The sequence below is a fragment of the Acinonyx jubatus genome, chromosome B3 (assembly GCF_027475565.1).
Source record: "Acinonyx jubatus isolate Ajub_Pintada_27869175 chromosome B3, VMU_Ajub_asm_v1.0, whole genome shotgun sequence".
Taxonomy (NCBI): domain Eukaryota; kingdom Metazoa; phylum Chordata; class Mammalia; order Carnivora; family Felidae; genus Acinonyx; species Acinonyx jubatus.
Genome location: NC_069386.1, coordinates 32,342,492 through 32,355,752, shown reverse-complemented (window position 1 = coordinate 32,355,752; position 13,261 = coordinate 32,342,492).

The window sequence follows — 13,261 nt, the reverse complement described above, 5'->3', positions numbered from 1 at the left end:
GTGCCCCGGGTAAATATTTTTTGTGGTAAAATATATTTTACCACAATAATAATAAGTAAATAAAACACAGAAACACCAGCTTAACAGATGCTGCCACTTCCGCTTCCTTGGCCAGAGCTGGTCACACGCAGAGTCGTCACACACAATACAGAATTCCCACAAACTGAGTGTTGTGGGAAGAGGGGAAGTGGGTGGGGGGATGGGCTAAATGGGCGATGGGCATTCAGGAGGGCACTTGTTGGGATGAGCACTGGATGTTATACGGAAGTGATGAATCACTAAATTCTACTCCTGAAATCATTATTACACTATATGTTAACTAACTTGGATTTAAGTAAAATTTTAAAAAATACAGAATTCCCAATTCAATTTGAATTTCAGGTGAATAAACACATTGCCTTTTCACGTGAGTATGTCCCAAATATTGGTTAAGACATACTTTTACGAAAAAATTATTTATTTATCTGAAATACAAATTTAATTGGGCATCCTGTGTTTTTATCTGCTAAGTCTGGTGACCCCATTCATGTGGCCATTCGGAGCTCTAAGGGAGGTTAGGAGTGAGTTGAACATTTAGCTTTTCTAGCCTCTGTGTTAGAGGAAGGAAGTGAAGGGGTTGGCAGTCAATGTTAGATCATCTCACCAACAGTGTCTGCTCTCGGACTGCCTTGCTCATTTAGTCTCAAATTCTTCTTTGTCTGAAATTAATTTTGGGACCCAGATTTTTGTTGCATATTTTGACCTGGAATATATCCATCCATCTTTCTATTTTCAAACTGGTGATGTCATTTTGTTTTAGGTAGAGCTCTCGAACGTAGTTTATAACTTATTTTGTTTCGTTTTTAAAAATAATCCCTTGGGGCGCCTGGGTGGCGCAGTCGGTTAAGCGTCCGACTTCAGCCAGGTCACGATCTCGCGGTCCGTGAGTTCGAGCCCCGCGTCGGGCTCTGGGCTGATGGCTCAGAGCCTGGAGCCTGTTTCCGATTCTGTGTCTCCCTCTCTCTCTGCCCCTCCCCCGTTCATGCTCTGTCTCTCTCTGTCCCAAAAATAAATAAATAAATAAATAAATAAATAAATAAAAATAATAATCCCAACTAGGGGCACCTGGGTGGCTCAGTTGGTTGGACAACTGACTTTGGCTCAGGTCATGATCTCATGGTTGCTGAGTTCGAGCCCCGCGTTGGGTTCTGTGCTGACAGCTCAGAGCCTAGAGCCTGCTTCGGATTCTCTCTCTCTCTCTCTCTCTCTCTCTCTCTCTCTCCCTCTCTCTCTCTCTCTGTCCTTCCCCCGCTCATGCTCTGTCTCTCACAAATAAATAAACATTAAAATTTTGTTTAAAAATCCCAATCTCAATCTTTGTCTTTTCACAGAGGGATTCAGCCCTGATATGTATTTTATGGTATTTGTTTTTGGGATTTTTTTTCTTCCTCCTTTTCTGTCACTTCTAACCACCATAATGGCTGTTTCCTTCTCTTTTCTTTTTTTCTTTTAGAATTTGAAAGACACATATTCTATTTATGATTTACCTATGGTGACCTTTACCTTGAAATTTGTAACAAAAAATATCTGAGCATGTGTTTCTCTGAGAATTCCCCACTCAACAAGAAAAGACTGTTGGCAGCTGTCAATTTCTCCCTTCTCTGTTGAGCTTACAATCTTGTTGAAGAATTCTAGCGCATGACTGATTTTGTTTGACATCATAGATCCTTCTCTTTCAAGAAACTTTCAAAAGTATTTGCATTGTAACTTACAACCCCAGTATCAACATTTAGGTTTTACTCTGTTTTTTCAGACTCCTTCACCTTTTTCTTGATTCCTTTATTCTTATTCATTTTTTCATTTGGATGAAACTCCTCTGTGAGTGGCATTCTTCCCAAGTCTGCACATCTGAGCATGTTTTTTTTTTTCTTTCCCTTAGATATGAACCATCATTGGCTTGGCATAGACTCTGCAGGCATAGTCCTCTCCCCTCGGGTGTCTGTCAACATTACCTGGTCAGCTGTCAACATTTAATAGTGCAGAGGAAAAGTCTAGCACCAATCTGCTTCACTTTTCATGGTAGGAAACGCACTGTTTCCTGGAAGACTAATTTTAGAATATTCTTTATTCCTTGGAATCCATAATGCGTGAGGCTTAAAAATAAATTAACCATTGTTTGTGATAAAACTAGTCAAAGTGGGAATAGAAAGTATATTTATTTTCTATTGCTGCTGCAAAAATTACAAGAAACTTGGTGGTTAAAAATAGCACAAATTTATTATCTTATGGCTCTGAGGTCCTGACATTTGTGGGCTACTGGGATAAAAATCAAGGTGTAAGCAGGGTTGTGTTCCATCTGGAGACTCTAGGGGAATATTCATTTTCTTGCATTTTTCAGCTTCTAGAAGGTGCCCACATTCCTTGGCTAGTGGCCACCTTCTTCCACCTTCAAAGCCAGGAACATAGCATTTCTCTGGTTCTGTTTCCATTGTCACATCTTTTTCTCTTACTCCTCTGCCCTCATCTTCCACGTTTAAGGACATTTGTGGTTGTATTGGCCCCACCTGGATAATCCAGGTTAATCTCTCTATTTTAACAATTCATTTATTTTTAATTTTTTTTTAACATTTATTCATTTTTGAAAGGCAGAGAGAGAGCGCAAATGGGGGAGGGGCAGAGAGAGAAGGAGACACAGAAACAGAAGCAGGCTCCAGGCTCCAAGCTGTCAGCACAGAGCCCAACGCAGGAATCGAACTCACGGACTGCGAGATCATGACCTGAGCCGAAGCTGGCTGCTCAACCGACTGAGTCACCCAGGCGCTCCATCTCTGTATTTTAAAGCCAGTTGGTTTGCAAACATTAATTGCATCTGCTAACTGAATTTCCCTTTGCCATGTCACCTAATGTATTCACAAGTTACAGGAATGTGGGCATCTTTGGGGAGTCACTATTCCGCCTACCACAAAAGGATACTTCTTCAACCTGGATAAAGGGCATCTGCAAAAAACTTAGTTAATGATGAAAGACTGAATAATTTTCCCCTAAAACTCGAAATAAGACAAAAGTATCCACTTTCATAGACATTGTACTGGAGGTTCTACCTAGGGCAATTAGGCAATAAAAACAAAAGATATCCAGATTTGGGGCACTTGGTTGGCTCAGTCGGTTAAGTGTCTGGCTCTTGGTTTTGACTCAGGGCATGATCTCACAATTTGTGAATTTGAGCCCCACATCACATCAGCACTGTCAGTGCAGAGCCTGCTTGGGATTCTCTCTCTCTCCCTTTCTCTGTCTCTCTCCCAGTTGGGCTCGCTCTCTCCTCTCCCCCTCAAAATAAATAAATACACTTTTTAAAAAAAGATGTCCAGATTGTAAAGGAAGAAACACAACTATTTCCATCTAGGTGACATGTTTATATAGACACAAATACCGAAGGAATACACTAAAAAGTACTAGAACTAATTAGCAAGTCTAGCAAAGTTGCAGGATACAGAGTCAAATACAAAAATCAATTGTATGTCTATACACTAGCAATGAAAAAAATCTGAAAATTAACAATTATGTTTATAATAGCATCAAACAATAAAATACATAAATTTAATAAAAACACAAAACTATTATTCTGAAAATTACAAAAAGAGTTTTGAAAGAAATTAAGAACCACCTAAATAAATGTTCATAGATCCCAAACTTAATATTGTCAAGGTGGTCACACTCCTCAAATTGATCTACAGTGTCAATATATTACCTATCAAAATCCCAGCTGCCTTTTTTCCTTTTTGCAGGAATTGTCAAGGTGACCCTAAAATGTATATAAAAATACAAGAGCCCTAGAATACCAAAACAATCCTGAAAAAGAAGAACAAATAATACACTCCCCAATTTAAAACTTACCAGAAAGCCACAGGAATCAAAACTCTGATAAGGGTAGATATATAGGTTGATGAAACAGAAATGAGAATCCAGAAATAAATTCTTACATTTATGGTCAACTGATTTTCAAAAAACGTGCCAATACAGTAGAATAAGGGAAACAATGGTGTTTCCAACAAACGGTGCTGGGACAGCTAGGTATCCACCTGTAAAACAATGAATGTGGACTCCCACTGTATAACACGGGTTTTAAGTCAAAATGGACACTTAACTGCATGAAAGAATTAAAACTATAAAACTCTAAGAAAACAAAGGAATACATCTTTGTGACCATAGATTAGACAAATCCTTCTTAGGTAGGATACCAAAAGCACAAAAGAAAAAACAATTTTAGTAAGCTAAAACTTTTGCGCTCCAAAGAACACTATTAAGAAAATTAAGACAACTCACAGAATGGGAGAAACTATTGGCAAATCATTTACCCGAGAAGAGTCTAGTATCTAGGATACATAAAGAAGTCATACAACTCAATAAAAAGTCAAACAAACCAATTTAAAAATAGGCAAATGATTGAGTACACATTTCTCCGAAAATATACAAGTGACCGATAAGCACATGAAAAGATGCTAAACGTCATGAGCCTCAAGGAACTGCAGATCAAAACCATGAGATATAATTTCACACCCACCAACATGGTTAAAATCAAAAGACACTCCATAACAACTGTTGGCGAGGATGTGGAGAAATTGAAATGTTCGTATATCACTGGTGGGATTGTAAAATGGTACAGCCACTTTGGAAAACAGTTTGGAAGTTCTCATAATGCTAAACATAGAGTTACCAGATGATCCAGAAATTCCACTCCTAGGTGTATGCCCAAGAGAAATGAAAACGTATGTCCACACAACAAATTGTACACAAATGTTCACAGCAGCATTATTCATAACAGCCCCAAAGTGGAACAACACAAATTTTCAACAAGTAATGAAAGGATTAATAAAATGTGGTATATCTATACAATGGAATGTTTAGCCACAAAAAGGAATGAGGTACTGATACATGCTGCAACATGAATAGACCTTGAAAACACATGAAGTGAAAGAAGCCAGTTCCAAAGACCAATATTGTATGATTCCATTTATATGAAAGGTCCAGACTAGTTGCTAAAAAAAATAAAGCTAGACTTGCATCTGGTGTCCCTTTTTATCTGAAGATGGTCTTTAATTATTTATTTGATAATTTCATCTGCTCTTGCTCAGTTCTCTACTTCTGGAACTTCGGTTACATATAGCATATTTCCAACATCCGTCCTCCATTCAGAGCCACAACGTCATACTGCTCACATGTGATAGGCACACCAGCACCCCACCTCCCATTCCAGCCCCTGACCCAACAGAGTTTTGCAACATTATGGCCTGTTCTGTGCCCCTTATCGTTTTCTCCTTCTCTAAAATTTCCTGTCTTTTTCGTAGGGGTTTTGGAAGAATCCCTTAGACCTGTCTTCTAATTGAGCAGTCCCCAAATTTTTAATTCAGCTAGTTGGGTGTTTGGAAATGACTTTTATTATAATCCACTAATTCCTGGTTCTGCAATATCCATTCTGCCATTTACTGCTCTATTGAGCATTTTATTTTAACGATGTTTCTCATCTCCAAGAACTCTTGGTGGTTCTCAGATTGCTCCTTTTTCGTGACAGTTTTTTTTTTTCTATTTTAGCACCGCAATGGCCTCTCCAATCCCACTGAGAATACTAATTAGAGGTTTTTTTTCTTTAATTCTCTTCTTTTTTCTGTATTAGTTTTGGTGTACGTCCAGAGTACTCACATATTAAGAGACTTCTGCCTTGGCCTGTGGCATCAGGGCTGTGAATGTTCTGTGGGGCTGGACAAGTCAGGGGCAACTCAGTAGGAAGAAGACTCAAGCTAGAGGGAAGATATCTCCCTAGCATTGCTGGAAATTTCCATTAGTGGTTACCCAGCAAATGCTTATCCAGCAGTTTTTTCAGCAGTGGTCCTCCACCTCAGCTGCATATTAGAATCACCTGGGACGTTTACTTATTTTTATTTTTTAAAATGTTTTTATTTATTTATTTGGAAAGAGGGGAGGGGCAGGGAGAGAATTCTAAGCAGGCTCCGTTCTGTCAGCTCAGAGCCCGATGCAGGGCTTGATCCCAGGAACTGTCAGATCATGCATGACCTGAGCCAAAACCAAGAGTTAAATGTTCAATCGACTGAGCCACCCAGGTGCTCCTCACCTGGGGACTTTTAAAAATCTCAATGCCAGGGCTGTACCCAGAGCAATGAAACCAGAAATCTGTGCAGCTGGGTCCCAGGTATTCGTTCTAAAAGCTTCACAGTGATTTCTGTGTATACTTACTGTTGCAAACTGCTGCTTTGGTCTAATCAACACCTCTCAAACTTTCATGTGATGCATATCACTTGGGGATTTTAGTAAAAAGCAGATCCTGATTCATAAAGTACAGCGTGGAGCTTGAGATTCTGTGTTTCTTTTCTTTTTTTAAATTATTTTTACTGTTTTATTTATTTTTAAGAGAGAGAGACACACAGAATCCTAAGCAAGCTCTAGGCTCTGAGCTGTCCGCACAGGGCCTGACTCTAGGCTCTGAGCCACCAGCAGAGAGCCTGATGCAGGGCTCGAACTCACAAACCACGAGATCATGACCTGAGCCTAAGTCAGACGCTTAACCAACTGAGCCACCCAGATGCCCTGAGAGTCTACATTTCTAACAAGCTTCCAAGTGATGCTAACGCTGCTGGTTTCTAGGAACCATATTTTAAATACGTATCAGGGTCGGGGCGCCTGGGTGGCGCAGTCGGTTAAGCGTCCGACTTCAGCCAGGTCAAGATCTCGCGGTCCGTGAGTTCGAGCCCCGCGTCGGGCTCTGGGCTGATGGCTCAGAGCCTGGAGCCTGTTTCCGATTCTGTGTCTCCCTCTCTCTCTGCCCCTCCCCCGTTCATGCTGTGTCTCTCTCTGTCCCAAAAATAAATAAAAAACGTTGAAAAAAAATTTTAAAAATAAATACGAATCAGGGTCTAAAGTAGCGGGTCACACAGTACGATGTGTGGACCACCAGCAGCAGTATCATGTAGGAACTTGTTAGAAATTCAAGTTCTCCACAAATTTTTCCTGAATCAGAAACCCAAGGGCTGGGGCCCAGCATCTGTGTTTTTCAAACCTCTCCTGATGATTCTGATGTTTGCCCAAGTTTGAAAACCTACAGGATACTTCTCTGAGCGTGAGCTGCCGACCCACCTTTATCAGAATCACCTGGCTTTACAGCATGCAGATTCAGTAGACCCCACCTTAGCTCCCATTCACTCGGGAGCTCAGAGGGTGAAGCCTGTATTCTGCATTTTTCACAAGCTTTCCCAGATGATGCTAATGCATGCTAACTTTAAAAACTACTGTCTCCGGTGCCTCACCCTTTGCTAGGCCTCTGAAGATGTTTCAATGTCCCAGTGCTGAAGCACTTTTGGTTATTTCGATGCCCCAGGCTATTTCTACCTGGGCTAATTACCTGTGTAGAAGCCGTAACATGATTAATTCAGGCAGATACCATCTTGGAAGTCCCATAGAACCCTATAATTATGTGTGAAATACACATTTAATTTAAGCAGAGGGGCAAAGATTACCCCTATGATGCTCAGGGGCCTAAGGGTGTGCAGAGCAGATTTTGAGCAGGTCATGTAGCCCTTCTTTCCTCGGCTTCCTAGGCCATAGCCATCTGGTGTCGGTAGAATGGTCCTGATTTTCAAGTCAGTCTTTATAGCATCCAATTAAGTCTTAATGCCGCTAGTTAGCTAAACTCAGAAAAAAAAGCCGAGTCCCTGTAGATAATACCTAGCAGAGATCTGGATATAGTTGTTAGGATAACTTGGCCACAAAATGTGCCAAATTAAATGTGGTTTTCTTCCCCCACATAGATTTTTGGGGTCTAAGTGATCAAAACCTCGTTGGTCTCTGATTTTGGCTCTTGCAGAAACTCGGTCTCTAAGTGTTTGTTTTTGCAAATTATACATTTTAACCTGTTATGCTGTGATGTGTTAAACAAATGGAGAGATTTCTGTTCAGAGATTCTTTTTTTCCTTCTGTACTAGCCAAACATTTCAAATGATTTGGCTTTGGCTTCAGTGTTCCTTTGGACAGTTAATTTTTTGTTTTGTTTTGTTTTGTTTTTTTGTTTTGTTGTTTTTTTTGCCTTAGGCAAAAAAAAAAAAAATCCAAAGTGCCAAAGGAATAGTCAAAGCAACTCTATAACTGCCACCCCACCCCCGGGCAGAAAAAGTAAAATCCAAACAACACAAAACAGCTCAACAGGCCATCCCCTAACTAACTAAAAACAGTTTTTCAGGGGAATGTTTCTTACCTGGTGCTTTCTCTCCACTTCTGGGTCCTGGCTGAAACTGGAAAGGTGCCAGGCTTCAGCACCTCCTTGCTTTTGATTGCTGTTTATCCCCTGAAACATGATTGTCTATAATTATGTATAATCTCTCTCTTGTTTACTCTTTTTCACCAAAGCTTGAACATGGTTCAATTGTGTCTCTGTCTTTGCTTTGCCTGGGCTGGGCGAAGAAACATCTCCTGTATTTTCAGCTTTTTTTTTTTTTTTTTAAAGAAATAAAAGGCATTAGGTCTCCATTTGTCTCTTCATTCTCTGAAACCTGACATTGTGACCATTCCTGAACTGATTCATTCAACATCAGTTGAATGCCAAGTACCGTGCTAAGTGCCTTAGAGGAAATAATGCTACTCATCCTTTCTTGCCCAACAACATATCAACTGTTGATATTTTCCTCTCGGTCACTTGCCGGTTTAATTCCTGACCCTGAATTAATCATTAATAGCTGAGTTTATTAGAGGCAGGTGTCTGTGAGTATCCTATTTGGCTTTTTCCATCACAGGCCATCTCTACTCTCTTATTTTAAAGAAAGTGAATTCTCAATGCAAAGTAGATCCCCAAAACTAGAACAGGCACATGGAAACAGCTTACAAGAGTATGAATCATACATGCAGACTTGATGGGTCACACAAGACCCCGTGCATGTTCAGACAGACCCTGTGCTTGGTTTAATGCCCCGCTGTCATCACTGTGACATTCTTAATAAATTTTTAACAAGAAACAGACATTTTTATTTTGCTGTGTCCCACTAATTATGTACCTGTTCCTGTAGATACCCAGGACTCATCTCCCTGTGGCATTCTCATCCAACTTTAAACAAAAATGAATGAAATTCTTCCAGAATCTGATGGCACAGAGGAAGAGGGAAAGAGAAAAGTTTGTGTGTGTTCATGTGCTAATGACTTTTGTGGCACTGCTCCGGCCTGTGTTTGGATTTCTTTAACATGCTTATTAATCTTGTCACATTTCAACTTAGCTCCTCTGAGATAGAACTGACCCCAGAAATATCCTGGCAGTGAGCTGTTCAGTCCCTGCTGCCTTTCTGAGGGTGCTGTTTAGGGGTTATCTGTCTCCTTCAGAGGGAAGCTGCCAATTCCCAGGATTGAGCTGGGAGGAGGACAGACTCGGGGTGCAGTGAGGGGAGGGGGAAGAGTTTGATAAACCATGTCCCAAGTGAGGAGAGACAGAGCCTGTTGGCTAGATCACCAGAGAATTACATAAAGGGAAACCAGGATCCACTCCCCCAAACCCTAATTTATAGATCCCAAAAGGAGAGAGGGAAAGGTTACCCCCGAGCTGTGAAGGATTGGGAGGCGAAAGAGGCCCCCAGGGCTGTCTACATGGCCCAGTGGTGAGTGGGGAAAGCGTATTTTCCTTTGACACACCCTTTTGAGTTTCTTATAAGGTTTGCTTTGTTTTTGGTGAGGCAAATATTGGCAAGGGAATCAGTTTCTTAAAAAAAAGAGAGAGAGAGAGAGAGAGCGCGCGCGCAAAATTTTGAAAGCCAAATCTTTAAAATGTCTGGAAGAAAACACAACAAAGTGTTACAATACTTGATTTGGATGGTAGGATGATGGTCGGAATTCCCCACTCCCCTTCTTTTTATTTTTCCCCCAAATTTTACCGAGAGAGCTTATAATTTTCATAATATAAAAAATAAATCTAACAACTGCTTTAAAATGCAGAGATGTGGGCATAGCTTTCAGCATGCTGGGGTCCTCTGCTTAAGCTGAGCACTTTTCTCCTGTCGGTTTCCAGCTCTGAGCCTTAATGAAGAAGGTAGAGAATCAAATTACCCTTCTCACTTCCACATTTTTAAATCTTAGGGGATATTTGTATGCAAACAGGAACGTGAGCTCATAGCTGGCAGAATTCATTTATACCTGCTGAACATTCCCACCTGAACCTCTAGTCATTCCTACACAACCTCCAGAGCAGAGGGAATCAGAGCCATAAAAGCAGCTGTGGCATCAGGCTGTCAAAAGGCACAGATGTCCTCTGGAGAAACTGGGTCCCCGCTTTCACACAGGCAAGAGAGGCATGAGGACTATTGCCGCAAATTACCTGGCCCATGGAAGTACCGACGTTTGCAAGAAAATCTTTCAACCTTTTTTTCTGAGAAGTTTTGGTGGCTCGCTCAAGTACCAATTATAAATTTCCAAGCCCCAGACATCTGGGTGCCAGTCTGAAACAGGGACTGTTCGTGCTGAGACTTGTAGTAGATTGCAACAGCGTGGAAAGTGGGCGGTTTGTTTCCCAGAGTTCAAGCGGGGACGGCAAGTACCCGTGGCACCTTCGAGATGCTTCTACACGGGGCTCCTGGCTATTCCAAGACAGGGCGTGGTTTTCATAGGCTCCCGAAAGGGGCTAGCCAGAGGAGTGACCAGTGGGAGACAGAACTCTCAGGCCTGCAGGCTCTCCGCGCATCAATAGAAAAGTAACTGCTTAATGCTGCTTCCAGCTACGAGAGGAATATAAATGAACACTGTGTTCTTCCAAAGGCCTCTAATCTGAGGCGCCTGGGGATGATACATATGCATGTGTTAAATTTATCTATAAAGAGTCAGGACTTGTGGCTGTCCCTTTATGGCTTACAAGTCAAAATGTGTGCTGCATCGGAAGTTAACTTCACAGATACGGTCTTGCTTCAGACAAAAGGTCACTGGGCTGTCACTGAGAAACTCAGTAAGGAAAAAAAAAATGATGCCAAACGCCTCAGGATGGCCGCGCATTAACGTGGGTAAACACCAGCATGTGGTGTGTTTTACACATGTATATGCATGTATGTTTATACTTCAGTGAGATGAATAGTACCGCAAAACTGGTATTTAAGTGATTAAGTGTATTTGATATTTTATTGATTCTAGAAGAGATGGCATTTAAAGGGAGGGCTGGTCAGGCAGAAAGGAGTGTGTAGGTTGGAAATAAGAGAAAAATGTGCTGTCTCTGTGGGTGCTGGGAAGTGCTGGGCCCTGAGGGAAATGCTTGAATTAGTTCCCACCAACCAGGACCAGATCAAATATGGCTGCAAGCATAGCACAGGTCTAGAGGGAAATCTAGCCATACAACCCAGCATCTCAAGGGCTGGCATTGAGACCCATGAGCTGGTAGACAGGAGATGAAATCAGAAAGAACTTCTACCTCAAGATAAAGCCTTTAAGTCAAAGAGAAGGCACAGGCTTCTTCCTAACCCATCAGGGAGTTCCCTGAAGCAATAAGCAAGAGACCAGGCAGCAGGGAGGGGGGATGGGAAGCCTTGACTCCACCGGCAATGGCAGGCACGAAGGATGACATAAATTTTGACTTAAGGTAGTACTACTCAAACTGGGAACCAAGAATCCCAGAGCAAATTCCTCAAGAGAAAAAGCTCTAAAAACAACCCCAAACCCTGAGAGACTGTAGTCATCTTTTCAGTGGGCATCTGCAAGAGTGGTAACACTGGCCGCATGCGAGGCCTGGGCCTGGGCAGGGAAAGATCAAGGACCAGCAGGAAAAACGCAGGAGGATGTGTGACCTAGGAGCTCTGGCCGGCAAAGGTCAGGCTTGGAAGTCTTCACGGCTTCCTCTGTTGGTGGAAGCTGAGACTGGGGGCCAGGAGAAAGAAGGGCTATTTAGAAAGTAGGTGATAATGACTGGAAGAGCCTGTTGCTAAATATGAATTTGAAAGTTTCAGTACAAAAAAAAAGCACAGACCGTGGCATCAAAGAAACCTGACTTCATCGCTTACAACCTTCCTGAGGTTGGCTTAGCTAACCTATTTAAGCCTCAGTTTCCTCTTCTTTCACATGTGTGTAAATAAAACCTACCTCGTGGGGCTGTTGGGAGAAATCAACAACAAAATTCAAAATACCTGCAAATAGTAGGCACTCAAAAAAAAATGTTAGTTCTCTTCTACCTTCCTTCTCCTTCCCTATTTAATCCTCTTGATTCAGGCCACTTCCTCTTTTCTTCACTTAAGCCTTTTTCTCAGTCTCAGCTCCCTCTGCTCCCTCAGCTCCCTGCACAGGGCTCTCAAATGCCTCAGAGCTGACAGCACACCCCATGTTGACTTGGACCTGTGGCTCTGTTCTGGAATAATCTGAAGAACTGCATTTCTCTTTGGAACAGGCCATGTATAACTTTAAATTGGATCCTTGTCATTCTTTGCCGTGATAACACTCGGTTATAAGACTCTTCCAAAATCCTTAAGGAATTGTCCTGCTCAGCCTCTACTGTCTGCACTCTTGGACCAAATACAACTGACCTCATTCTAATTTGCACGGCCGATAACTGAGAACAGTTCACTGTTTTGAAGATAGATCAAAACTAGGTCAGCCTCTGTTATCCAAGGCTAAAATCAGCACACAGTGTTGAGGAAAGCAGCCGACAAACAAATGTATAGACAATTAAGTACTTTGAGTTATTTTATTTTTTATTAGACAATACATACTCATGGTTAAAAATAAAAACTATATAAAAAGTTACAGGGTGACATTTTTCTCTCCCATCCTCCATTGACTTTGTTTTCCACTCCTCTGTCCCAAGAGACACTTTCACTATTTTACATTTCCCTCTAGTTTTCTTTATGCCAATGTGGATATATATTTCTATTTTCTCCCTTTCTTGCCGAAAGGTAATGAACCATATACCTTCTTCTGTGTTTTGTTTTTTTCATGTGGCAATATGCTTTGTATATTTTTTAAAAATCAATATATAAAGACGTCCCTATGTGTTTATCCTCTCACTTTACAAATTCACAATGCTTCATTGTGTGCAGTTACCCTAGTTTAACCAGATTCCAAACGATGGGCTCTTGAGTTGTTTCCAATCTGCCAAGGCAAACAATGCTGCAGTGGCTTACTTTAGGCATCTGTTATTTTGTATGTGCAGGTAGATCCGTAGGATGAATTCTCAGAACTGGATTTGTTAGGTTAGAAGGTTGGTGCATCTGTGTTTTAATAGATATTGTCAAATTGCCCTCCACAGGGTTGTGAACTCCCACCAGTGGCA